This window comes from Falco biarmicus, chromosome 4 (assembly GCF_023638135.1).
Source record: "Falco biarmicus isolate bFalBia1 chromosome 4, bFalBia1.pri, whole genome shotgun sequence".
Lineage (NCBI taxonomy): Eukaryota > Metazoa > Chordata > Aves > Falconiformes > Falconidae > Falco > Falco biarmicus.
This window is the reverse complement of record NC_079291.1, coordinates 63,268,528-63,294,037: the sequence shown is the minus strand read 5'-3', so window position 1 is coordinate 63,294,037 and position 25,510 is coordinate 63,268,528. Positions and strand designations below refer to the sequence as shown.

Here is a 25,510-nt window from a genome sequence, read left to right as displayed (position 1 = left end):
TATTTGTTTAACAGGTCTGATAACAGCTCTGCCTATTGCACCAAGAGCCGCTCCATTCAGGCAACAGGTTCATTCTTCCTTTATCATGCATCAATCTAAACTGATTCCACCCTGGAGACTCTAGAAAGAAGGTGCGCAGTCAGGTTATTCTTCTAACAGCTTTATGTAGATATCATGTCGTTGTTTCACTGTATTTAAATCACCAGAAAAAAGGACACAGTCTCTATACCATTATCCTTTGCTGAGACAAAGTCTGAGGAATGTGTCAGGGAAATGGTTTATCAAAGCCAACAATCCAATAGTTTTATTTCCTTCGTGTCATACGCAGGGCCCTTATTCAGCTCTTTTATAGGAACCCAGGATTTGCCAGTCTGGATCAAACCCAATCTGTCTCCAACAGCAGCCAATTTTGCTGGCTTCCATGGTACACACAAATCCCCTGCAGCAGGAGCGTTGGTGGTAAATCAGCAAGGCAGCGGGTAGCGAGCATCCTTCCCACCCTCCGGGAAGATGTAGGTGATGTGCTGGAGCAATGAGGTTTATGTCCTTCCCATAGATTTTAATGCCCATTGATCCAGTGCCTTTGCCTCAAGATGTCGTTTACTCCAGAGAAAAGCAAATAAAACCCTGCAAGTTGTGCTAAAAGGCCACTGTTCTGATTCAGAAGCAGTTTGCTCAAACATCACAGTGGTGTAAATGATGTTGCAAGATAGCCAACAGGCTCGTGAAGGGGTGGGTTTGATCTTTCCCATTATGAGCACTGAATACTTTGACTACCTACATGCACGACCAAACATTTATTGTTTTAGTTTTACTTTGTCCTTGGCCCAAATGGGATTCTGAGACCAAGTGTCCCACAGGTTAACAGGGAAGCACTGTGAAACGTTCTTGCCCCAAGGATGACTTTAAAGTGGCTGCTCTTCAAAACTATTTTCTCTCCTTGCACAAAGCAGACAACTGGTGTTGCTAGCCTGGTTCAAAAGCCTTCTTCCACTTCCCACCAGCAGCTCCTTCAAGCAGGATGCCAGGGAGACACTCCAGGGGATGCAGAGGAGTGGGAACCCACACCGTCAGCTTTCCTGCACTGGCATTGCATCCCCACCAACCACCCAAACAAACACCAGGAAGCTTGAACCAGCAACGTACAACCCTGGGCTTGGCCCAGCCTGGAAGCAGGGAGAGGAGCAGCTAACGGGGACCCCCTCACTGAAACAGCTGCAAAGGGAAGGGGTGTGGGGACAGGGAAGGAGGAGAAGGAGGGAGAGCACTAAACAGATGGCTGGGGGAAGAGATGGTGCAAGAGAAGGGAAGCAGACAGATGGAGGACACAGAGGAGTGGGGTGAATGACATAAGCAATTCTCTGCGCTTGTTCATATTTAATCAAGAATTTGCTGCTGCTGCTATTTGCATTTTGGCATTATTTGCTCTACAGCAGCGTCTAATCGGGCCCTGCCGGAGGCCAGGGCCCTGGGAGCTGTGCCAACACTCAGGGAGCTGGTCCTGCCTCCAAGAGCTATTGGCTCCAGCAGCCAGGCTGCCCTTCAACAGCTGGAATCAGGGCAAGGAAGAGAAATGCCTGGGCACCCGTCTGACACCAAGCACAAACCCAAAACATCTAGACCCACATTCAACCCTCGGGGAGCTGAGGCAGCAGCACAGCCACCTCAAGCACAACCTACACCGCCCCTCACACGGCAGAGCCGCCTCTGAGGGGAAAATGGCGGCGCCCCGGGGGGGGGGGGGGGGCGCTCCCTCACTGGCCAATCGGCTGCTGCAACCTGTTCACCCCAACCAATCACATCCAGCCCTACCTCACGGCGAGGCTATAAATGCTGGCTGGGCAGGCAGTCCCTCACAGTGGTGCCGGTGCGTTTTGCTGGCAGCTGTTATATCGGTTTTGGCAGGTAAGATGTAAAGGTTTAGTCTGAGTTACCCGGGTTTGTCAACTGAAAGCGTGTAAAGGCTCTTTCAGCCTCCTTTTCCTTGCCTCAGCTCATGTGCTTGTCTGTCAAGTTGCAGAGGTGAGGCTGTTGGGGGCTTGTCTAGGCCTCAGGGCCTTTATGTGAGGGCTTCATTCCCTGAGCAGGGCCAGGGCTGGTGGGGAGTTTCCCTCCTGCAGAGCCAGCCGCTCTCTGTGGCCACGGGGAAGCTGCTTGGCATTGTTATGAGGATGAAACTGAGGAGAGGGAGCCTCGGTGATCCCTGCCTTTCTGTGGCTAGTGCAGGCTGTGCTGTGATGGAGCAGCAGGCTGCTTTGCAGGTAGTTTCCTTCCAGCTCTTCCTGAGCATTTTGAGCATTGTATGTGCTGCTGAGAGCCTTGCTGTGCAGCTTCATCCTCAGGGCACCGAAGGGCTTTGTAGAGGAAGCAGTGGGTAAACTGAGGCACTGTGTGATTACTGCAAGGTGCCTCTAGTCACACAAGGGAGTATGAGAAGGGACCCCAGGTACCGGGATGACTGGCTTGTGCTGTGCAGGGAGTGTGCTTGGGGACAAAGAGTGTAGCACTGCAGAAGATGCGGGTGTTTTGCCCAACAAAGACTTTTTATTTTGAGTCAGAATTTTTTTAAGAGTCCCACATAAACCATATTGTCTTGCTACTTTGACATATCTCTAGCTGATTAGGCCAGTGCTAGGTAGAATAATAAGAATAATTGTTATTATTCGTTGTATCTAATGCAGCCTTATATCCTATGGGTTCTCAAAGCTTATAAGCAGAGAACAGTGCTAATTCTGTTCATCTCTGCCACCTGTGTCCTGCTTCTAAAGGCAGGGTCTAAAGTATGCTGTGTAAGACTGTAGATTTCTGGGTAAAACCAGCACAATAGCTTTAGCTGCTGTAGTGTCTTCTGCTGCAAATGGGAAACTGAGGCACAAAGTGGGTAATTGACCTTTGGGGAAATGAGTGGTAAAATGGAAGTTACTAGTCTAGTTTTGAATCTTAATGGAAGTTAATGTTGCAGAGTACTTTATCAAAAGGAACAACAGAAAATGAAAAAGTAGGAGGGAGGAGGTGGTCTAAGAAAGTAAAGAGGGAGAATAGACTTTCCAAAATGAAGCTCAGTCACAATGGTTTTTGCATAACAGTAGGTAAAAATGGCCCTCTCCTTCAAATATGTTTTAAAGCAATTGTTTAATTTCTGGGTGACTGAAAAACAAAAGCATCTGAAAACTGTGGTTTTCTCTTGCTCTGTTTTTTTAATCGTAATTATGAAACTGTGCCATTATATTGTGATGCAGAGCCTTTCAAGTAATGAGAAATTCAAGTGAAGTCTTGATTACCTCCCGTGAGAACACAATGTGATGGGGAGGACAGAGGAAGGGGGGGAGATACAGACAAGTTTTATAATAATAAAATAAAGAAAAAATTAATCATGGATCCATTAGTGTTAATACAAATGCTTTATGACTCACCTCAATCATTTTACATTATTTAATAACAGAAAGTCATTATTTCCTGGGAGAATTAGGATAAAGCCTGTTGGGGTGGGGGGGTTGCATGGCTTTTGTGTTTTTTAAAGTAACATGGTAACTGAAAATTTGGTTTTAGCTGTAGTTAGAGCAAGACAAGGTGAGGGCATGTTTTAACCCCTCACAGCTATTATCCTTCTTGAGCTTAGTGTGCTACAGGTGCTTGGGGAGGACACCAGCTGATGGGCTGTGAAGGTGATTGCCTGCTTCAGGGTGGCCCAAGAAAGGGGAGAGATGGTACCCATGGGAGTGGGAGAACACCTGAAAAGCCTCCCTGGCTCGGTCTTGCAACAGCTGAGCCCATTAGTTGGTTTTGGTAGTCCCTTGGGGTGGCATGCTGGCTTTGCAGAAGTAGGAGGGGCTTCAGCTGCTGATACTGTGCTGTCATGTTTGCTATGTGGTTGATGTAAGCAACAGGACATCTGGGGGCAGTGAGTGGCATAGACTGGCTCTGTGATCCAGACACCCAGGCACCTCTGCCAGACATGGACTTTTCCTCTGAAGTTGCTTAGTCTCTTTTTAAGTTGTCCTCGCATCTGTCTCCTGTACTTCAGTCTTTCTTGCTTTTTCTTTTTTTTTCTTTTTCCCCCCAGAGATGGTGCTACACTCATTAATGCTGTTCCTTTGAAAGTGGCTTTCAAAACTGTTGCAGTCTCCCTCTAGTCTGACATTATGAAAGGATCATCTTTTTATGGGAAAGGCATCCCCAGAATGAAGCAGGATGCCTTGTCCCCGACCAGGTGAATGGTTTGCAGCTGTACCACAGGAGTGCAGAGAAGCCTTCATCTGAGGTTGGCCAGGGGATCCTCCACTAATTTAAGTGGTCCATTGAGCTGGTGTATCATTGCTCTGGGAAAGTAGATATGTGGAATGATGAAGGAGCTGTAAGCAGGATATTAATAACCAGGACATTATCTGTATCCAGGCAGCTTTCCCTCAGCCTATGCCCAGTCTGTGCTGCCTGGCTGCACGATGACATGGGGATGTCTTCCCTTGCCACTGTGACTGTAGCTGAGCTCTGTGTGCTTGCAGGCTCCTCTGTGGGAGGTGAGTGAGTCGGCTCCTGGAAGTGGCCTTCTCTACGAAAAGGCTATGTGAGTTATAAATGGACAAGAGGTATCTCCCAGCATGGGAAGTGGAGCAGCACAAGGGTGCTCTCTACTGATTTAGCTTTTCAGGTTGGGTGAGTTTATCGGCTTCTGAACTGCAGAAGCTAATGGGAGTTGTGCTTGTGCTTGCTAGAAGGCAGGTTTTAAACCAGAAGGTTACATGCTACCTGTACACAACCCTGTGAATTGCAAGGTAAAGGGATTACATGCAGCTTAATCTGGAACTCTGGCTCTGTGAGCAATTAAACTCCAGTGATTCCACAATGATGAAAGTTCAGGCTGAAAGTGTTACATTCCTTGTGTTGCCATTTGTCCTTTTGTCAGTGAAAAGGAACTTGGATGTTACCTGCAGTTGAAGCCAGCCTCAGTGGAAATGTGCTGCATGGGAAGATGACAGTCATCTTTTGATAAAACTGCTGCTGAAGGGAACCTGTCGGGAGCCCCTGGGAGACAGGCTGCTCCAAGGTGCTGGGATAACCCCCTTATTAGCTGCTGAACTGTTGGCCCTCTGTCTCAGGGAGGTTACTTGGTTGACTGATGCTTGTGGTTTGGGTGCTCAGGGTCCAGATGGAGCCACCACTTCAATTTTCTGTGCCTCAGTCTCCCCATCTGTAAAAGGGGGATAATTAGTTTGATACAGATGTACTTTTATGTAAAAGCCATAGCATCTGATTGGAAAGCTTGCTTCTTGAAAACGTATCCTTCTGTGTGAAAAGTTTAAATCAAATACATTTTCTGCCAAAACCTGGTAAAATAGGATTTTGGTCTCATACTCACAGAATACTTTGTGAGTGTTGACTTAACAGCTTGATACCTTACTGTTGAAACTGAAGCTGGTTATATGATGAGCATTTTCCTGCTCCTTTAAGTACTGCAGTCATGGGTGCTTTATGTGCTCAGGCCAAGAACCAGTGTCTGCCTCAGAATGCTTACAGACAATAGGCAAAGGCAGAATTATTCCTCTCACCTCCATGAGGAGCTAGCTGAAGGACAGAGGCAAAGGTAATTTTCTGGGAAGCTAAACTACTGTGCCAGGGCCAGGGAACACACTGACTTCTGTGTGACTCAGTCCAGTATTTAAGAAAAATTCCATCCTTTCTATCTAGGGAGAGACCAGCTGCTTGATCAGCTGTGGGAAACATGACATGTAGCCATTTTGGTGAGAGCTGGGGAAGCTGGGAAAAGCTCCTGCCAGACTGAGGGCATCCTGAGGATGCCTTGCTAGTGTCTGTTTACCTGAGTGCTGTAATTGCTCCAGCTATTTGCTACACAAGGAGTTGAGAAAGTGACAGAGGCAAACAGGACACCCAATTTTCTGTGGAAAGTTAACTTTTCCAATTGCAGTTGAAAGCTTGGTTCTTTTGACCTAATTTCACACTCCAAGGGTTAACTGCTCTCTGTGGTATGGCAGGCCCTCCAGTGAGTGCAGCCAGACAATGCCATTTAAGTGAATATTCCTAGCCTACAGAAGTCCTGGAGATAGCTCCATCTTGCTCACAGTAGGTGTTACATTAGCTGCTCAAACCATATTCCAGTAAATTAGAGCTGGGCTGATTTAGACAATCACAGGGTCATTCTTTCCTCCAATTCCCAGTCTCACACAGAGATAACAGCAGCTGGGGGAAAGCAGGGAGGTGGACGAATAGCAGTTTGCTTGCTTATTAGGGGTTAGATGCAGTCTTGAGTCTGTGATTTGCAGAACAAGACTGATACCAGCAACAAAAGCCTCAAAGTTAAATGATGCAGTATTTGTTTCAGGTCTAATAAAGACACTTAAACAAATGCTGGGCACTTTTCTCCTCATAGGCAAGTCAATGCATTAAAATGCCTTTATAAACCATAATGAAACCTATGGTGAGCAGGAATTTAGGGGGGAAAGCTGGTCAGTCCACAGCTGGTCTGTGGTACACATGGGAAAGCATGGCCAGAGCTCTGGACTAGGTGTCAGGCCACCTAGTCAGTGGCGTGTGCTGGGTGACTCCAGACATTTGTATGACTCTTCGTATCTTCTAGCTATCATAAACCTTTGGCAGCTTTTCTGTATATCACCTAGTGCCAGAGGAACCTGATTTTTTAGTTTGGCCTGTGAATACAACAATAAAATGCTGTTATTGGAGTGAGTGATCTGACCTGCTTGTGTCAGCCAGCGAGTAAGCAAGAGATCGTATGACCCTTCTGCAGTCTTTTTATGTGATTCAGCTTATTCTTCAGTCAGAAATGTGTACTATGCTTTTTAGGAACTGGGTAAGCTCATATCAGAGCCGTGTTGTACCAAGGAGTTCTGCAGGTGTTTGGAGGCCTTTTTTGGCCCAGTTTAAGCCTTCAGTCCAACAAAACATTAAGCAAGTGCTTAAGCAGAAGAACCTGCCTTAGGGTCTGTGACTGAATAGATTGCTTGAGGCTGAGCTGCCACAGCATCCTGCAGAATATGGAGAGGGGCTGATGCTGCTCCCCAGGGCAGCCAAGCCATGACCTCTTTTTTTTTTTTTCCTTTTCCCCACATTGTAATGTCCCTGGCAGTGTAAAGATGCAGCACAAATGCTCTGAAAAGCAGTGACTGCAGGTTTGCACCAGCTTCAAGGGATTAAGGAGTGGGAGGAAGCAGCAGAAGTTAGGAGTGAAGGTAATGCGTAAGTGCCTTTAATTTAAAAGGGAAAAGGCTGTTTGTTTAGCTCTGGAGCATCAGTTGCTGCTTACCTTGATGTTTTCAGCTCCAGTGTGGAACACTGTATTTTTGAAGGTGTGTCGAAGATGAGGAGCTGCTCTAAGCTTCAGCATACAAATAGAAAGGGCACCACAGAGAGAATTATTTATCTATCTATTCCCATTGCTCCCTTTAAAACTCACTGTAACGATGTTGCTATGACCCAGGGCTCTATAATATGTGCTTCAGGAAACGCAGATTGATATATAAATACCTGAGTTTATTACACTTGAAAGACCTTTTGAAAACTCAAAGGGAGAGAGAAATTGTGGTATCTAATCTACCGTCCCTGAGGGAGAAAATTAGCCCATGAGTACTGCTAAATGATGCAGCGGCATTTGGATGCTGAAGGAAGAGAGCATCATCTATGAAGTGGGTCAGCTCTGTCCTGGGGAGAGGACGAAGGCTAAGTGGGATTCAGCTCTGAAGCCCCAGTTCTCAGCGTGCTGCCCTCTCAGGATGACACAGGATCTCTTTAAATCCTGGTTGTGTCTATGTAGCCCTGTGCTGGGCTGCAGTCTGCAGTCCTCAGCTCTGATGTAGAATGCTGTGTGAGATCAGGCTAATGTGAACACAAGCCTTTGGGACCAGGTAGTGAAAGAGCAAAGGGACTGTGTCAGCCAGCACAGAATCCGATTAAGGTTTTCCTGGGAATACTGTAGAAACCCCCTCACCTCCCTGCCTGCCTGTGCCCTGGGCCTTTTCAAATGTTGAGGGTGGAAACCAAAGGTTTCTCACTGTTGACCCACACTGTTCTGTAGAAAGCATTTGATGCAACGAGTGTGCCGGTTCTCCTTAGCTGCCTGTTTTGCTGGTAATCATGGCTAGTCTGATAACTTCTAAATGCTAAATCATGTTCTATCCATGATTATAAAGGTGCTTGCTACAAGCTAGTTGTAAAGTTCTGAAGGAATCATTTTTGAGCGATGTTTAAATATGATGACAAACATGGTCATGTGGTTTGCTTCTGGGTAACTGGGGTTATCCAAGGGACTGGCTGGACTGTCAGGCCTCCTTCTCTGTTACTCTTCAAACTGCATGGCTGCTCATATGCATATAAAATCCTCCTGGTTTGAGCTGGTAGCATTTCATGCTATTTTAGCATAGTAGGGACCTGCGGTCTAGGGCATGGAGGACGAACAGCCATTGTTTTCAGACCTCCTGTGAAATCAGGACCTCTGACTTGCAAGTCTAGTCACTGCAGCTGCAGCAGTTAGCCAGTGGAAGGTCTTGTTCCCTGGGGCTTTGCACAGACATGGACCTCTAAATGTGACTGGATCTACAGTGGCAACGTTCCCCTCTGTGCTGATAGCTGAGCTCTGGTAACCCAATTGAAAAGCTCTGCTAATGGAAGCAGAGACTTCCAGTGGTTGGCATGGTCACAAGGGGATTCTCGGTGGCACAGCAGCATCGATTAGGGACCAGAGACCTTTTAGCAGAAGTTGGAAATACAGATGTAGCCAGAGCTGCATTAACTGATAAAAAAAGTGCTTCTTAACGTACTACATAATTAGTGTGAAACTCATTGCCACAGGAAGCCATTGAGGCCAGGCACTTAACAAGAGTCACCAAAGGGGTGGACACTGCTACAGATGGCAAAAATATGTAAAAATACATTAGCTAATGATAAATTTTACTGTGGGTTTATTAAACCACATGTTTAACCCAGTCTCTACTGGCAGAGTCCAGTATAGTACTTAATGTGAGGAGGAGAATGAGCAGACAGACATTGGTTCTGATGCAGTTTGGCAGCCTCTCCAAGGGGCAGTGTATTTGACAAGGATCCGATCCTTGTGCCTTTAGCTGGCTCAGCGTCATGGCTCTGTCACTGTGTCTCTTTCCTCTGTAGCAAAGAAATCTTCATAGTTGTGATCAATAAAAGTGGGAGCACAAATGTGAAACCAGTTTTCTTCCCCCTAAAGAGGAATGTATTTCCCAGATCATTACATTTTTGGTTCATGTGCTGAGGGTTTGTCTCCCTGGGAAGTTTTTACAGTAGATTGAATCTGATCGTTGAAAAACTCATCTGGAAAACAGGTTAGATGCAAGTATGAAATGCCTCCCTCTGTCCCTGTTTCCCTCTTCTCCCTCTCTGTACACCCAGTGAGGAAAAAGCTGATGGTAGAGTTAGCAGCTTTTAATTATCATTTACTGCCTAGGTGGAGTCTCAGGCCTATCTTTCTGCATTAATCTCAAGTGAATGGGTCTTAACTTCTCGTTTTCTGTTTGAAGTGAGTGGGTGGTGGAGACACATATTTTCCAAAAGTTGTGGTTTTCTCTCATGCCTCCTGAGCTTCCAGTTCAGTGTTGGAGGGATGATGAGCCTCCTTTTAATAGCTGGATTTCTCTTCATTCCTGCTTTGGTTATGGATTGAGAATCTGGTTTTACGTGTTCCTTCCTCTGTGCTTATCTTTCAAGACTGTAAAATATCTGTAGAGATTGGAGGGTTCCCATGTGGGAATATTACAGTACAATAAAGTTACTGCAGCAGAAGTGTTACTGGTGGGAGGAAAGAGGAGCTGTGTACTCTGAGCCCTCAGCTTTCAGCCCAGCATTTGCAATTGCAGAATTTATTTTCTCCTGTGCAGATGCTTCCAGCTATAGCAAGGGCTCCATTTCGCCTACTGACCTTTTGTCCCTGCGATCCTGAGAAGTTTGGTATCCCTGTTTAATGGCACTACAGGCAGCTAATGCTAGTGTTGGTGTGTTGCATTGCCCCCAGAGCCCTTGCTTTTCTGGGCAATAGGGTTGCTCATTGCCCTGCCCAGCTGGTCTTTCTGTGTAGTCAGCAAGTAGCAATGGTGGCAGCTCTGCTGTGTGGCCAGCTTCCCATTAGGAAATGGGATGGGATCACAGTCTCATTTCACCTCTTGATGACTGTGAACCTGGGCTGATTCTGGATGTGACCTGGAAGAAGGCTTTTCTGTACTTCAGCCCTCACTAGCAGGCAGTCTTCAACAACCTTTCATATTAATATACTCAGTAACAGATACACCCATACGATTTAGATAAAGGCTATAATTCATATTTAAAACAGAGGCTGTAACCTGGGTGTTAACTGAATCCAAGAGGTTCCTGTGCATGTTAAACTGATCCTGCCCTTTACAGGAACTCTATCACAGGCACATAATGCAAAATGCAGACAGTGGACTTGCTGCTGTTAGTGTGCATACTGGGGTCACCCTGATGCAATGAGCTGAATTGCTCAGGTGATGACTGGGGATTTTCTAGTTGTCAGTGCAAACAATATGGTGAGCAGAGATGAATGTGTGAACAAGAAGCTGTTTAACTCCTCTGGCGGTGATGGAACCTTGTGAAGGCAGTGATTAAGAGGAATGGGTGGTTCAGCTAAACGTAGATATTACTCCTGTAGGTGCATCTCAAATGTCCCACATCTTTGCTCACTTTCACCTAGGAAAAGTTACTGCTAAAAATTGCAGTGATTAAATTTGTGCCTGAAGATACAAATCAGGACTTCCAAGAGCTAGGAGATACTAGACACCTAAACAGGAGATGGTAGTGGCATGTTGAGATCCCAGTGTGGCCTTACCAGTATAGTATAGGTGCCAGCAGTAGTATGGACATTAGTGCATGCTCTGAAGGTAAATGTGCCCTGGCAGGAGGAAACCTCCTTGACTGGGTTGTGCGTGCTGATCTATGTTCCTAAAGCCAAAGTCTGTCATGCATCTCTGTAGGGGTCTACATGGAATGGTGTATGTGTGTGTGTAGAAGATTGTCCTGCCCAAAGGGTGCAGTGGGGCAAAGATGAAGCTTTGATGGCCTGAGCATCAGGGAGGAAGTGAAATCAGGCCTTGCAGGAAGCTGTTGAAAGCTGCCTGTACACAAAGCCAGGCCCAGCCTGCACCAAAATGCTTTGTAGGAGTGCTGGAGGATGGTTAGAGTTAACATGTGAAAGCTGCCCTGTCAGTGCCTGCTTTTATTCCCCACACTGCAAACACTTGTTCTGGTTATAAATGGATACATGAAGAATTTATTTCTTTTGCTGTTTCTGGGGTTTGTATTCCCCTGCTTAAGTTTAAGAGCACAGAGGGATATCAGTCTTTCTTTGTGTTCTGCTGTCCATCTCCTTCCTGTGCTCTTTTTCTTTCCCTCCTACAGCAAAGCCATTTTCTCTCCCACATACTTTTGCAAGAGCAAAAAGTCTGCTTCACTTCACAGACATTTTGATGTGGGGGGAATGGACTTTATATTAAAAGAGTGAACAGAGAGTAAAATAACAAGCAGAGAGAAAAAGGGCAGGTTTTGCAGAGCTGATGTACTCCCATCGGTTCACCTTCAGAGCAATTATGCCATGTAAATCTCCCTTCTGCAGGAAAAGCCAAGGAGAGCCAAAAACAGCACCAGTCATTTCAGCTTTGTCCCCTGCATGGAGAAGTAGCCTTAGTATTAGCACAGCTTGGCTGTGGGCCAGATGCCTGTGCATGGAAACATATTTAAACTATTGAATAAGCAGGGTATAAACAAGAATTTTCAAAGTTTGGTGTTTTTTGCAACTCCAGGCAATGTGAATTAGTCTACAGTTATTAAGTTCCCATCTGGTGGCTTCTTTATGAAGGAATGATATTTGCATGTTTCCAGCAGAGAAAAGCTGGTTTTAGCTCAGATAAAATGGAACATTTTGCGATGGTATGGGACATAACAGATGATGCTGTTTTTAGCAACTGGGATTGTAGGTTTCACCAGCTGCCCTTTAACAAAAAATTATTTAAGGGGAGCCAGTGTTTTTCCTAGTACCCTGAACACCCATTGACTTGGAAGACTTTGGTCAGAGGAAATGATGGCATCTCACAAAGAAATCGCCTATCCTGTAATCTTCTGGTTGTGTTTACCCTCAGGGCATTTTTTTTTCTTTTAATTTCAGCAAGGTGCAGGGCTGGTGTAGCCATAGGTTACCAAAATGCAAATGGCCTGATTATCTTCTTTCTTGTTAAGAGAGTGGTTAGCAGGAAAGATTTGCAGCTGCTGCACTGCATTGCTGCTGTGGGGATTGTTAATGTTCCAAAACACACAAGGCGGGAGCCACATGGATTAACCTAGAAGGAAGCCAGTGCCTGGCTTGTTTTGAAATACCCTCTTCCACCACTGCAAACTGAATGTGGTTCTGGAACCAGACACAGCTTTCTAAACCAGCCTGTTCAGGCAGGCACTGCCAGCTTAGAAACCATAAATACAGCTTGGGCAACAACTGAACCACACCACTGCTCAGACACCAGTTGCTTTCCCACCCAAACAGCTGCTCTGCTATCACAGCCAAGACTAAGGGGGAAGGTAACGCCCCAGTGAAGCTGCAGCTTAGGGTCTGTAGCAGGAGGCTGTAACCAGGCTCAGAGCAACACCATCACCCTCCCCACCCTTAGCTAGGCTTAGCAAATGCAGTGTAATTAAGGGGGGAGAAGGCATGGTATTTTGCGCACAGGCAGTGAAGAGTCCTAGCTTCAGCAGTGGACACTGCTATCTGAACATGTTTGCACACCCCGTTTCAAGCAGAGCAGCCTAGGTATAACAGCTTCAGTATAGCACTATACTCTTTAAGAGTGTCATTTTTTTCTTATAGTAAGTTGAGCTATTTGGAGTCTCCTGATAGCAGAATGTTTTAGAAGACAGCAAGTCTTGTTATTCCCAGAGAAGATTGCTGGCCTGCCTCCAAGTCTTATAAGATCATTGGGGTGTTGCCAGGTTTGAATAGGGATGCTGTAATGGGATTTGAGGGAAAATTTGTCTTCACCATGCTCCTGCTGTCCTCTTTTGTGGAAAGGAAAAGCACAGCTCCTGGTAGGTTTGAGGCTTTTGCCACTGGTGGTAGTGTCCAAGAGAGCTTATGTCTGAGAATTCCCTTGGCTCCTTTCTTTTGCTCCTGTCTGAAAAATAAGGTCAATTCCTTCCTACAGCACTAAGAAGCCTTGATCTGGCTCTGTGTGCAGTGTTGTAGCCTCCACCTTTCTCCAGGACCCTCCTGTGCAGCTGAGCACCAGGCTGGATATTAGCTCAGCTGGTGGTACCTGGTCCTGGAGTGAGAACGCTGCTGTCCAGGGCTGCAAATACATGCATGGCTGCAAGCTGAAACAGCAAAAGGAGTCAGATCTCTGCAACATACCTCTGAGGGCAATTCAGTTAAACTTTTTTCCTTCTTGCCTCTTCCAAGGTTTTCTTTTCATGGATAAACACATGAAGCAACAAGTCTGCAGTTCTGAATGGACCAGGAGCTGCCCTTGCCAGAGATACGAATACCCAGACAGCAATCAAGGGCTCAGCCAGGTATGTGTGACCTAGACCATGTGGGTTGCCTCCTTCCAGGTTCTGACAATGGAGAGTCCTGAGCCACTGAGCTGATTTCATTTTTAACCACAACCCAGCAGAACCCATGCTTTGCTTGAGGCTGGCTGGGCTGCTCTGCAGATGATCTTGCAATGTTATGACAGTCCAGAGAGCCATTATTCTGAGCGCTTGCCAATCACCAGACTGCTGCCAGTCTGTGTCAAATGAAGCATCCCAGGCCCTGTCACATTAAATCCAGCAGCTCTTTCATTTAGAGCAGAGCAGTTTGTTTGTGTTCCCTCCCCTCCTTTTGGGATGCCACACTCAGTCATCTCGGGTTTGGTCTGCCTGTGTGGAGCCTGTAACCACAGCAAAGCTCAGTGCCCCTTAAATGGCCCCTTGTCCTCAGGCAAGCAATACTGTTGAGTGTTTTGTTATGATACAGTTTTGGAAAGAGATGGGTGTAAATAAGGGGGAAGGCATGGAATACTGGTATGGCTGAGAGCATGGTTCTAGATCAGTCCTCATCTGTCATTCACACCAGTTCAAGGGCAGGGTGTCTCAGCCTGATGAATCACACACCTGCTGTGTTCTGTTGTAAATGAGAATAAAAGATGCACAGTACTGTCACATACGTTTGCACCAGTCAAGGCTGTCCAGCACCTCTGTGCCTCAGTTTTCCAATCTTGCAAACAGGAGAGTTGAGGAGTAGCCCAGTCCCTGGAAAGGGGAGGATCAAGCCATGTGGCTTGCTGCAGCCATATGGAGAATGGAAATGAGAACAGTGGGTTGTGTGGCTTCAGATGAGGATCCAGAGCTTGCTCACTTTTTCTGCAAGCATTAGAGAACAGAGCTGAATTTTTCCAAGACAGTATTGTAGGTGAGCAGGTCCCCTCACTGTTTCTCCCAAGCAGCTCCTGCCCTCTGCAACTTTGTGGCACACCACCAAGCATGACAGTGCTGCAGCAGTCATGTGGAAGGAGTGGGAGTGCTCTTGGAGCATGGGTTTCTCAACTGTGCTGCTGCTTGGGCAGAGGTGACTCCAACAGGAGAACTGTCCAATTCATGCTGGGGCTGCAAGTGGAGGGTGCAGAGAAAAGTCTGTACAGAATGGAGAAAAGGGAAAAATGATGATGAGCTGGCTGGAGATATGATTACAAGGAGGAACCAGGATTCTGCGCACAATATTCCTTTTTCATCAGTTCAATATTCCCCTGTCCCTGCAGGAAGGCCCTTTGAATCAAGTCTCTCTGTGTAAAGGCTGTGAAGACTGGTCAGCTTCTGCTGCCTTCTTAGCTTGGGAGAACAGGAAAAAGAAGAGTTGGTGTTTTGTGGGGTTTTTTTTCATTTATAAAGCATCTGCAGTAAGAGGTGGTTTGTTTCTTGTCATTGCTTGCTTTGGTGTTTAATTCGTCTCCTGCAGGATTTGAATTCAGATATTATGATGGGTTTTTTCCTTTACAAGAATTAAAATCAAATGCACAGTTAAAAGACAGAATTCCAGGGCTTCCAATAATTTGACCAAATTAAGTCTGCAAGCCAAATTAACTGAGTTTCCTTATGACTGTTGTCACTTTGCATGCTGGCTGTACATTCCTGATTCATTACAAAAAATATTTTCCTTACCTTTCTTGCAAGGGGGCCCCAAGCTGATTAAAAGCAAAAGAAGTTTTAGCTGTGGTCGTCTTCCCTTTGAAGACTAGCTTTTATCTGTGGCTGATTGTTTCACAAGATAGTTTCTGGTTATTTCATGCCTATTGTGCAAATTCATGGGGAGAGTTTCCCTATGGATGAATGGAGATCCCTTCAAGGAAGAAGGATGCGTACTGCTTTTAAGGACTGTCTTTTAACAAACCTTACACAAATCCCCATTTGAGGTGTCACTTCCATAACTATGTCTCTTTAAGAAAGTGTAATGATAAATCTGGCTTCATTATCCATCATACCTAACAATCAGCCCAGTGACATCCTTTCCTCTCATTACACAGAATAGAGATTGACTCATTGGGTGACTCTGCTTTCAGTTGAAACCACATACAGTAACTGGAAACCCAGGGAGACTCTGCAGTCTCCATGGAGACAGCACACTTACAACTTAATGTGATCAACAGATGCTGCAATAATCTTGAAAGATGGAGAAAATGTTTCAAACAGTGTTGTTCATGGTGGTTCAGTGGATGTTCAAATTTGCTCTGTTATGACTGGGCTCTGTGTAAACACACACTCTTTTCAAAACACAGACTTGTGTATTGAGGGAGAAATCTCTCATGGGCATAAAGCAACTAGGAAGTGGGCCACTGCTTTTCTGTTCTCAGCATCTGCCCTTAGGGAGGTCACCTTAACTTTCTTTTCTATCCCAGTTTATCTGTAAAATGGGACAGTGCTAGTCACCCGTTAATGGCTAACAGCATCTTTTATGCTCTGGGGTAGATGACTAATGAGATGAAACTAGTAGGATTCTGATGAATGAGTCTATAATCTCAGTGAATTGAATAGGGATCTCCCTCTGTGCTGTATGACCTAATGTTGTAGCTGACGTCAAGGTTTCCAGAGCAGATTTATACTTCTGTTTCATTTTCCTGTGAAACCTCTAATGAGTGATCATTTCCCACTGAATCTTATAAGCTGTTGTAAAGAAATGACCTGCTTTCTGCCTTCCCTGCTCTGATACTGGTGTAGCCCCCATTACTGTCACATCTGGACCCCTGGCATCAGTCTTGGGGTATGGAGATGCAGTCCTGAAATAGAAGGAAGGGCATGCAGATGCTAGTCCTGCATCAGAAAAAATCCTGGAGCGTAACTATTAGAAAGGATGTTCCAGATGCAGGGGCTGGCTCAACCTTCATTTTGCTGATTGCTGCTGGGAAGGTATAAATTCATGCCATACTTGTTGCTTATTCTTTCCCTAAGCATCCTCTGCTGGCCACTCTTGGAGATAGGCTGCTTGGCTGGAGGGACACTTGCTCTGAATTCCTGTTCTGCTCTTAAAATCTAGTGGCTGTGGAGGGATTTTTTTGTGTTTTCCCTTTTCATTGGGTTTTTCATGAGGGAGGATTAATCTTTGATAATACAGTAGCATTTAGAGCTGTGCTAGGTGCTTTACAGACATAGGGGGAGATGTAATTACCAGCTTGGAAACTGTGAGAGCTGTCTGTAGAGGAAAGACGACCTAGACCAGTTTTATAGGGAAGAGACTTATCGGCTGTGGCAGGACTGCCCTCAGAGGCAAAGGAGGCTGGTCAGGGTGTCTGTCTGTACCTCTGCTGCTGCAGCTCACAGCTCGGTGCCTTTGCTGATGTACTTTCTGACATCAGGGAGCGCTCAGGTAGTCCCTTCTGCTGGCAGAGTTGTGTAGCTGAAACTGCAGATGGGCAACAGTTGGTGACTTCATCTACACAGCTACTGGAAATCACCTGGCAGAGCCTTCAGCAGAGGAAGATGCAGTGCTACCCCCCAGCTGCCATTCTTTCCTCCCATCTGGGGCCAGCCTTCCTTGCTTGCCAGACTTTTACTCAGCCTGGTTATTAGGCCGGACTCTGCCCTCGATAAAAGGTGCTTAGCCTTACGAACTCTTCCCCTCCCATGCACCTGGGGATTGAGCTTTCCAGGTAGAAAACATCTGTTGACACTTTCGGGGCATCCACCCTTGGAGAGATCCTCACCCATGCAGTGATCCTCACCCATGCAGTCCAAGTCAACAGACTCCCCATCCAGTAGCTGGTTTCCATGTCACTGTACATGTACATGCAAGGAACTGTAACCCATAAATATCAGTAAGGATTATTGATCAGGGTCTCTCTCCAAATAATGACAGGAATGTATCTCCTTTCAAAAAGTACAGAATATCTAATTCTATGAAACGAATTCCTCGATGAAGTCCCAAATGGGCCCATAAGATCAGCCTGATTATTTTTTGAAGCCTTGGTTGCTCTGAGTAAGGCTGGAAATTGAATTAGCTTGGAGAGACACAGCCCTGGCCAATCACTCAGGGAAGCTGAAGGACAGCTTATTGATTTTCATGTTTCAAAAAAAAATTAAATGATATCCCTTTTTGTTATTTAAAATGCTGCTTAAGCAATTTAGTAATGTGATGTTGGAGGCCCAGTTCCAGGCTCTGAATCGGATGAAGGAGGGGGAGATATTTCCCTTGACAAGAGAGCTAGGTGGAAGAAAGATTTAGTGTAATTGCCTTCCCTTCCAAATAATTGATGATGCCAAAAGAATGGCTATATTTTGCCGGCTTCCTTTCCTGCATACCATTTATTAAAGATATAGTAATTAATTATGTAAATAGTTGATTTATAATCAACAACACTGGTAGTTAATTGATTTTTTATGTGTGAATTTATATGGTAGGAAAATACTGATAAGGTGATTATAGTGGCCTGCCAAGCTGCAGCACCTACGGGGAGAGGAGGAGGTGGTCCAGTGAGTCTCAGCTGATGGATTTTTTGGTCCTTTCATTGGGAATTTAACCCTTCTCCATCCCCAAAATGAAACTGGTATTAAAAGGATCCCATCTGTCCAGAACAGAGACTCCTTTCTCCAGGGATGTAGAAGGAAAGCATCTTCCAGGAGCTGCTGTCTCTCTGAGTTGGAAATTGGCTCTGCTCAGCTGCTTCAGAAGGGGCTGGGTAGAGAGTGCCAGCCATTTCCCAACCCTCTGCAGTGCTTCTTGGATTAAACTGTAGTGTATGATTTCTCTCCCCCACTGACCCACCCCTTCCCTTTCTATTGTTTCAGGCAAATCTTTCAGAAACAGCTCTTAATCAAATGAATGTGCGGTTATAAATAAAATACCTTCTCCCCTTTTCCCCTTCTCCCCTCCAACCTCAAATCTTGAACCTTTGCCCAGGCAGAAGAATGGGAAATGCTTCAGAATGCAAGTGGTGGCTCTAAGGTGGCGTTTTGTGCTATGCCTGTGTTTCCAAGGGCCTCATCCGATACAGAGGATGGCTTGATGACATCTGGGTGGTCTTTTTTTCTCCCTCCACGCTGAAGGGTAGGTTTGTGACCTGAGTCTCCTTAAGTTTATGTAAATGCTATTAAGGCTCTTTTCACCCACAATCCAGGTGGCATGTGCTTTTGGCTGAGGCTGAAAACGCTCTTCTAGCCTAGTGGCTGCCAGTAGTGGGGGAAAAGCTCTCTCTTTCTCCCTCTCCAATTCTCTGCAGTGCTACTGGGTTTAGGATCTTGAGCTCATGTAAAAGCCGCCTGTTGTCCTTGCTGGATAAGAGGCTTGTGCATCGAGCCTAGCCTCTGCCTTGTATGCCACAGGTGACTTGGGAACTTAGGTGGAATGTAAATCCGTCCTGTGCTGCCTTAAGTTCCTTGACCTTCAGCTAAGACCTGAGCTGCTGCTTCTCTGTGATGAGTCGATGCTATTAATTGGAAATCCAATTTTGGAGGATGGCCAGGCTAATGCTGAGCCAGCATCACTGGGCTCTGCAGGCAGGATATAGGACATGCCTTGGTCTATTTGTAGCTGGGGAAAGTCAGCTCATTCTGTCTTATTGCAGGGAAAAGTGGGGTAAGTAGGTCCCAGTTCCTACCTCACCTGTCTGTCACCTTACATGGGTTTACTTTTTCCTATTACTAGCTTGGTGCAAGATGAACTGCACAACAGAATTGCTAAGCAAAGACTTTTTTTTACCTGACCCCTGCCAGCACACAGGGCAAAATGGCATCAGTCCTCTGCAAGGAATCCCATCAAGGTCCCTCCAGTGTTGGTGGAGAGCAGTCATTGAGTGCCCTTCCACCCTAAACATGGACCTTAGGGCAAGTTCATTTGCCTTCAGAGGGGCTGATCCTGTCCCTTCAGGGGGACTGATCCTGATTGCAGAGGGAGCCATGATTCAGAGCACTGTGGCAAACTGCTTGATGTGATGGCGTATGTGGAGTGTTCACTGCTCATGTGTGTGGCATGTGAAATCATGACACTCCTGCATCCCAGACAGGGGATTCTTCAGTGTATCCTCAAAATGTAAAACAGTTGGAGAGGTCTCTTTCAGAGGAGCCTGTTGTTTACTCCTCAGGTGATGTAGCATAAGACATGCAGACCCTGGTGAACAGCTTCTCCAGTCCCAAAAGCCATGCTTAGCAGAGACCTTGCAGTCAGAAAAGCAGCTTTTATTGACATCTGAGTTGAAAGCTGATTGACACCATGTGTCAAACAGCAAAGAGCAGAAGGTGAGCAACAGGACAAACTTCTCTGTTGAGAGGGGTCTCCTCTGGCTAGTGCTTGACAGCAATCCCCAAATTTGTGATCCATCCAGCATTCCTGTCTCTTTATCCCAGGGTTTAAGCATAGTGCAGAAAAAGAAAAAGAAAGGGCAGGCTGCAGATGGTGATACAGATGGGAAGCAGACAATACTGAGAAGGCAAAGTTGGACAAAGTTTGGCGTGGAGGGCAGGGCTGAATACCAGGCATGGACACAAGGCTGGTGATGCAGACGTGCATTGCTGCCTCCTGTGGGATATTTTATGTAAATCCTCTGCCCTCCCTTTCTTCTGCCTAGGTTGGATGATCTCAGGGGTACACTTCTTGTGGGTTTGTGCATACCTCATGATGTGGAGGGATAGGAAAACACTGTAATGGTCTAAGAGGTAGTGGGAGACTGTCCCAATGGACGTTTCTTGGCTCAGACACAGTGCAGTCATGTATCACAGCATCGGCAATCAGCACTGAGTTGTGAGAGTGGCTGACAAGGGCTGCGCTAAGCCAGAGCTGATCAATTCGAATCTGATTAATACTAACTGTTTATAAAGTGTGTCAGACCCAAACGTGTATCCAATATTAATTAATCCTCTGAACTGTCCAGGAAAGTAGGGAGGAAAGGAAATATTGTGTCTATTTTAAAATAAAGGAAACAATTGGGAGTAATTTATTAGGTGGCGCTTGGAGCGTGTGGGTTATTTCTACTTCTCCATTTGTCTTGGACATTTATAGAGAGGCTTGGTGGGCAGGGCCCAACTTTCAAACCCAGCACTGGGAGGCAGTGGGTGTCTGCACATTTGGGCTCCACTCCAGGAGATGCGGAATGACTGATTCATTGCAAGTCCCGGTTGAATTGTTAAGGAATTCCTGGCTACTGGGGCTGCATTCAGAGAGGCGAGATGTCCCTGGCAGGAGACTGCCTGTTCCCTGCAGGTGCTTTTTTCTGGCCAACAGGCATGACAGGCCACTGTGGGTGAATTCAGGGCCACAGAGGAGTGAGAAGGCTGCCAATACAAGACCAAGCTCTCTGCAGCACTAGGGAAGCCAGTGACAAGAGTTGGAGCTGTCCCTTCAGACACTAAAGCCAAGTAGAATGGTTTGGAGGTGAGGGAATCCAGCTCAGTTTGGTCTGTGCCCCTTGAAGAGCTCAGTGTGTTATCAACACAGGTTGAAAAGACCCTCTCTGCTCCAAAGGCTGTTGCCTTGTGCACAGCCTCTCTACTTCTTTATCGTTGTCTTATCTCCCATTTTGGTCACATCACTGAGGTGGCAGATGAAACTTGAAAATCTGGGCCTTAGATTTAATTTCTACCAGGGTTTTGATTGATGCAGTAAAGCCAGTGGGACCCCTTGGGTGCAAGCACAGCTCTGCAAGTCCCATGCAGGGCATCGTGGTGTGTCCTGCCAGCAAAGAGCTTCCAGATCCTGCAGGTGGGAACAATAAGTTTTTCAGCTGCTTTTGCTAAACGCACCTGAGTTCCAGGGCCCTCATTTGGTCTGTGTGTAGCCCCAGTGCATTGATGTGGATGGAAATCTATGTCAAAACAACAGCACTTTAAACAGCCCAGCTGAATCCTTGGGAATCCTTCCAGAGCCTGGGCCAGACCCTCTGCTGCTTGTGACAGCCATGTGAATAAACAGAATACTTTCTTCTCCATGTTGGGGAATCCAGGGCCTTTCACAAACACTAGAATTTGCATAAACCACTTAAAACTCACATAAATAAATTTAGACAGCCAGGTCTTGCAGGAGCCAAATGAAATCATAAAGCTCTAGGTTTTAATTAGTCTCACCCTCGCTATATCAAATGATCATCATTGCTCATGTCAAACAGGTGCTTATTCTGGGATATTAAAAAAAAAGTCTGAGTCCTCTGACAGGGCTGCAGGGTATAAAGGTGGAGAAGGGAGATGAACAGCCATTTGGGCCTGAATGGTTCCTGGGCTGTGGTTTCTCTGGCACAGGGCTTGCTTGGGGTTTTCTAGCACAGATGGACCAGTTTCCCTCCCTGTTTCACCTAGGGGTGGTGGGGACAGGGCAGAGAACTCTAGGGAAGGACTTGCACCCCCTGCTATCCCAGTTTCATGTGCGCTCCCAAGGAGCAGCAGGGTTGGGGGCATCTCAGTGCCTGGGGCAGACCTGGCCTGGAACTGTGTGGCAGGTCCCAAGCCAGCCCCAACTGAGGGCAGCATGAGGCAGCCTAATGTCCCCTTCAGATGCCAGCAGCCACTTGGTGTTTGCCAGATGAAGCTTGTGGGTTTTTTCCTCCTTGCCATTCATGCAAGCACAGGTGGTAGACACAGAGCTGTTGTTAAGGGTTATTAAAGATTGAATTATTTTTTTTGCTGTCCCTTTGATGCCTTAATAGACACATCCAGATGTGATAAGGTCAAATTTAAATTTAATCAGTTTTGTTAAAATTTTAATTCCTGGGTGATGGGTAAACACACCAGAGTGTTAGGAGGGTGTTGGCAGTGGCGGCGTGGGGTTCTAGGGCTTTCCAGGAAATCCTGGGCATGGAACCTTTCTTGATCAAGAAATTCCTATAAAACACTAGAAAATTCGGAGAAGGTACTGGGAAAATTCCCAGCTGGGAAATCCTTGAGCTTCTAGATCCAGGAATTCCTGGAAAGCACCAGAAAATTCCAGTGTATCTTCCACAGCACAGCATCAGATCTTGCCCTAAGACAGGTCTGAAGAAGAGCACATTGTCAAAGATTGATGCATCCTGCCCTCAGCTCTGCAGCTGCCTTGTGCTGTTCCTCATTTGGGTGGTGAAGGCAGGGTTGTTTCAAGAAGGGACCTCGCAGAAATCCAGGTGCCTGGTGTTGGTAATCCGTTTTGAAGGATTAGCCCTGATTTTTGCTTGCCTCAGTTCTTTTGCTTGGTAAAGAGAAGTCATAGCGTGGGAGGATGATGGTAGGTTTTTTTGAAGTGCTGCTTAGTCATTTGGTCACAGTGACAACTTCTGGGTTTATAAATGTCACTGAAATGGTGGGGTGGGCAGGACTTGGCAGCCAGACTTCAAATGAGGTGAGAATGACTTAAACAGCAGTATGATGCTCCAAAACATCTCTCACTCTCTCGTTTCCTACCTGTAAGCAGAGCAAGCTTTGCTGCAGAACTGTGCCCTGTGCTGCTATTTGGGTACTACGGTTGTGTGGCTGTTGCAGGGTTTATACCTCTCATTTATTTGATGAGTTTGGCTGTTTTTCTTCAACACTTATATCTGGAGTCAAGTGAATGCATCAACCTCAGCTTTCTGTTTTGTTATGCTTGTTCTTTTCTCAGTTTTTGCTTTACTGGCCATTCCTGTTGAGTCCCTCAGGGCAGAAGATGGTGCATAGAGGTTTGCTGTGTGTAAGACACAGAGGAGGGAGGCAAGGTGGCCCCTGCTTTGTCAAGGGCAGCTCGAGACAGGAGCACCTCTCGTTAGGCTTTGGTTACTGTTATGTTAGCTGGTATTTAAACAAACATGTAATTGTGGAAATGCCTGCTGTCTGTGCCTTAATGCAAACAGCACTATGAGAGCAACAGCTTATTAGAACTTGTTTGCATTAGGGATATTTGCAGCAGGTTAGCCACTGTGTGTCATGCTGCTGGAGTGTGCTAATAGGGGAGCATCCGACTGCAGCTGAGGTGGCTCCAGAGACCTGGGGACTTAGGGAGTGGTCCAGCTGTGGCTGGTGCAGGGTGCCCAGTGTCTTCACTTGCCCACAGTATTTCATTGCTAGCTCGCTTCCTGGCATGGTTTTGGCTAGTCCAGATACCACTGTCCCAGATGACACATGGGCAGGGTATAGGGACTCATCCCAGTAGGCACTGGCTGCAGCAGTGATAAGGGCTTTTGGGGAGAGAGAGGAAGAGTTCAGCTTTATGACAACTAGCTAAACCGTGCTATTTACCCTTAGGCAAAAGACCAATCTGTGGACTGTTTGTTTTGCTGTGCTAAAGTGCCCATGCTGTGGGGAAGAGCTGCCAAGCATAGGCCAGCACTTGGTGGACTGGGCTGTAGCAACTCAGGGCTAATCCACTGCATTTGCCTTGGTGCAGAGGTGATGAACTCAGCTGCATCTCACCTCCACAGAGCCCAGCGATGGGGCTAAGCCCCAGTGTAAACAGTATGGGTCTGGATTTAAGAACAGACTTGGCTTTTACTTGACTGTCAGTGTAGACACATCCTTAGTGTTTTCATTGCTGGGGGAAACAAACCCTTTGGCGTGTGCTTCCCTTCACACCCTGTGCGGATCCAGCTGTCTCTGCTTTCTTTCTGCTCACAAGCAGATGGCGGAGTGAGAGAGGAGATGCCTCAGGTGAGTTGGGCTGGGAGCCACATGGAGACACAAGTGTGAAGAGACAAATCCTTGCGTTGTCAAAATATTGGGATGTCTAGTTAAACCAGAACAGAAGGGATTGCAAAAGCCACCAGCTCCCCTGGTAACAGCAGACAGGTCCAAGTGTAGGCTGGGAGCTGGGGGAGCATGCAAAGGTGGGGGTTAGTGCCGAGCTGCAGGTGTTATAGGTGGGCTGTGCGCCCTGAAAGCACCCTTTGCACTGCAAACAATAACAGGAGCGTTTAAATGCCATAAAGCTCATCTTATCAGGAAGATGGTTTGTACTGAAAGCAGTTGCTGCACACAGTTCCTTTGATGGGTCTCAGCAGATAGCACCAATTATAAAATTATTAACAAACGAATGTGCTCCTTCGCTCCAATTAAATGATAAGAGCCAAAGCAAAGGGGCAGATTTTTATCATTATCAGATTACAGGCCCATATTGTGCTGATAATAAAGCAGGCACTTTCTAATATGCTACCTCAAATATGGCCCCTTAGATTATTGTTTGGCTGGAGAAGAAATAAAAAGAACTTTGCAAAAGTAGTAACAATGCTGGAAGTGTCTTTATCACAGGCCGTTCTAGGGAGCATAACAAAAGGGGCACAAAATGATTCAGGCTGATGACAATGAGAATAATAAGAACATCAGAAGCGGGGAGGGTGCCCACACAGCAGAGCACTCGGCCAGAACAACCTCGAGTCTGTTAAAGAGAGAAAGCCTTTAGAGGGAGTTCACTTCAATCAGGGAGGCAGTCTTCTGCAGCCCCTGGAAAAGTGGAAAGAGCCACAGGAAGAAAGGAGTATTAAAAGATCTTCTGGGGGTGGAGGGAGTGTTTCTCTCCTATCTCTCTTTCCCCTAGGAAGTTGGGTAGCATTTGGGCTGTGGCTATAGATGAAAAGTCCCTCTTCCACTGGCTGAAATCTGATGTTTCAGAGGTGATCAAATGTAATTAGGCAGTGTAGTACTCATTCAGCAGTCATGTGGTATGTTGAAGGAGGAGAACACCAACTGCATGGAAATGGAGACAGACTTAAGTTTCCCCTTCCTGACCCTGAAGCAGTCATACCGAGAAGCCTGAAAGCTGATTTTTATTTTCCTTTCTGCAGGTGAAAGACAGCAGTTTAAGGAAAAGAGTCCTACTCTGTATTTGACTCTCTGCCTTGCTATGTGTTAGGTTGTTAGGCTGGTAAAATATGTAGAGGATGGGATTCCCTTCCTGTACTGGCATAAATCAGAAGTCACTCTAGCTGTGCTGATTTATACAAGCTGAGGATTTGGCTTAACAGAATTATAACAGCATAAAGCTGGTGAGGAGGAAAGGTCAAGCCTGCCATATCTGTCTCAAAGCATGGTGATATCAGCCATGAAATTGTGATCATGACTGATCAGGGAACCT

The 25,510-nt window shown here is 46.2% G+C and overlaps 1 long non-coding RNA gene across 2 annotated transcripts in view; it reads left to right on the top strand.

Annotated features, from left to right (window-relative positions):
- Positions 1-1,819: 1,819 nt before the first annotated feature.
- The window catches only part of LOC130148981 (uncharacterized), an 80,119-nt gene continuing 56,428 nt past the window's right edge, over positions 1,820-25,510 (top strand). For both annotated transcript variants that reach the window (XR_008821735.1, XR_008821736.1), the window contains exons 1-2: positions 1,820-1,905; positions 13,448-13,560. This is a non-coding gene — a long non-coding RNA (uncharacterized LOC130148981). The remainder of the gene's footprint in view (positions 1,906-13,447; positions 13,561-25,510) is intronic.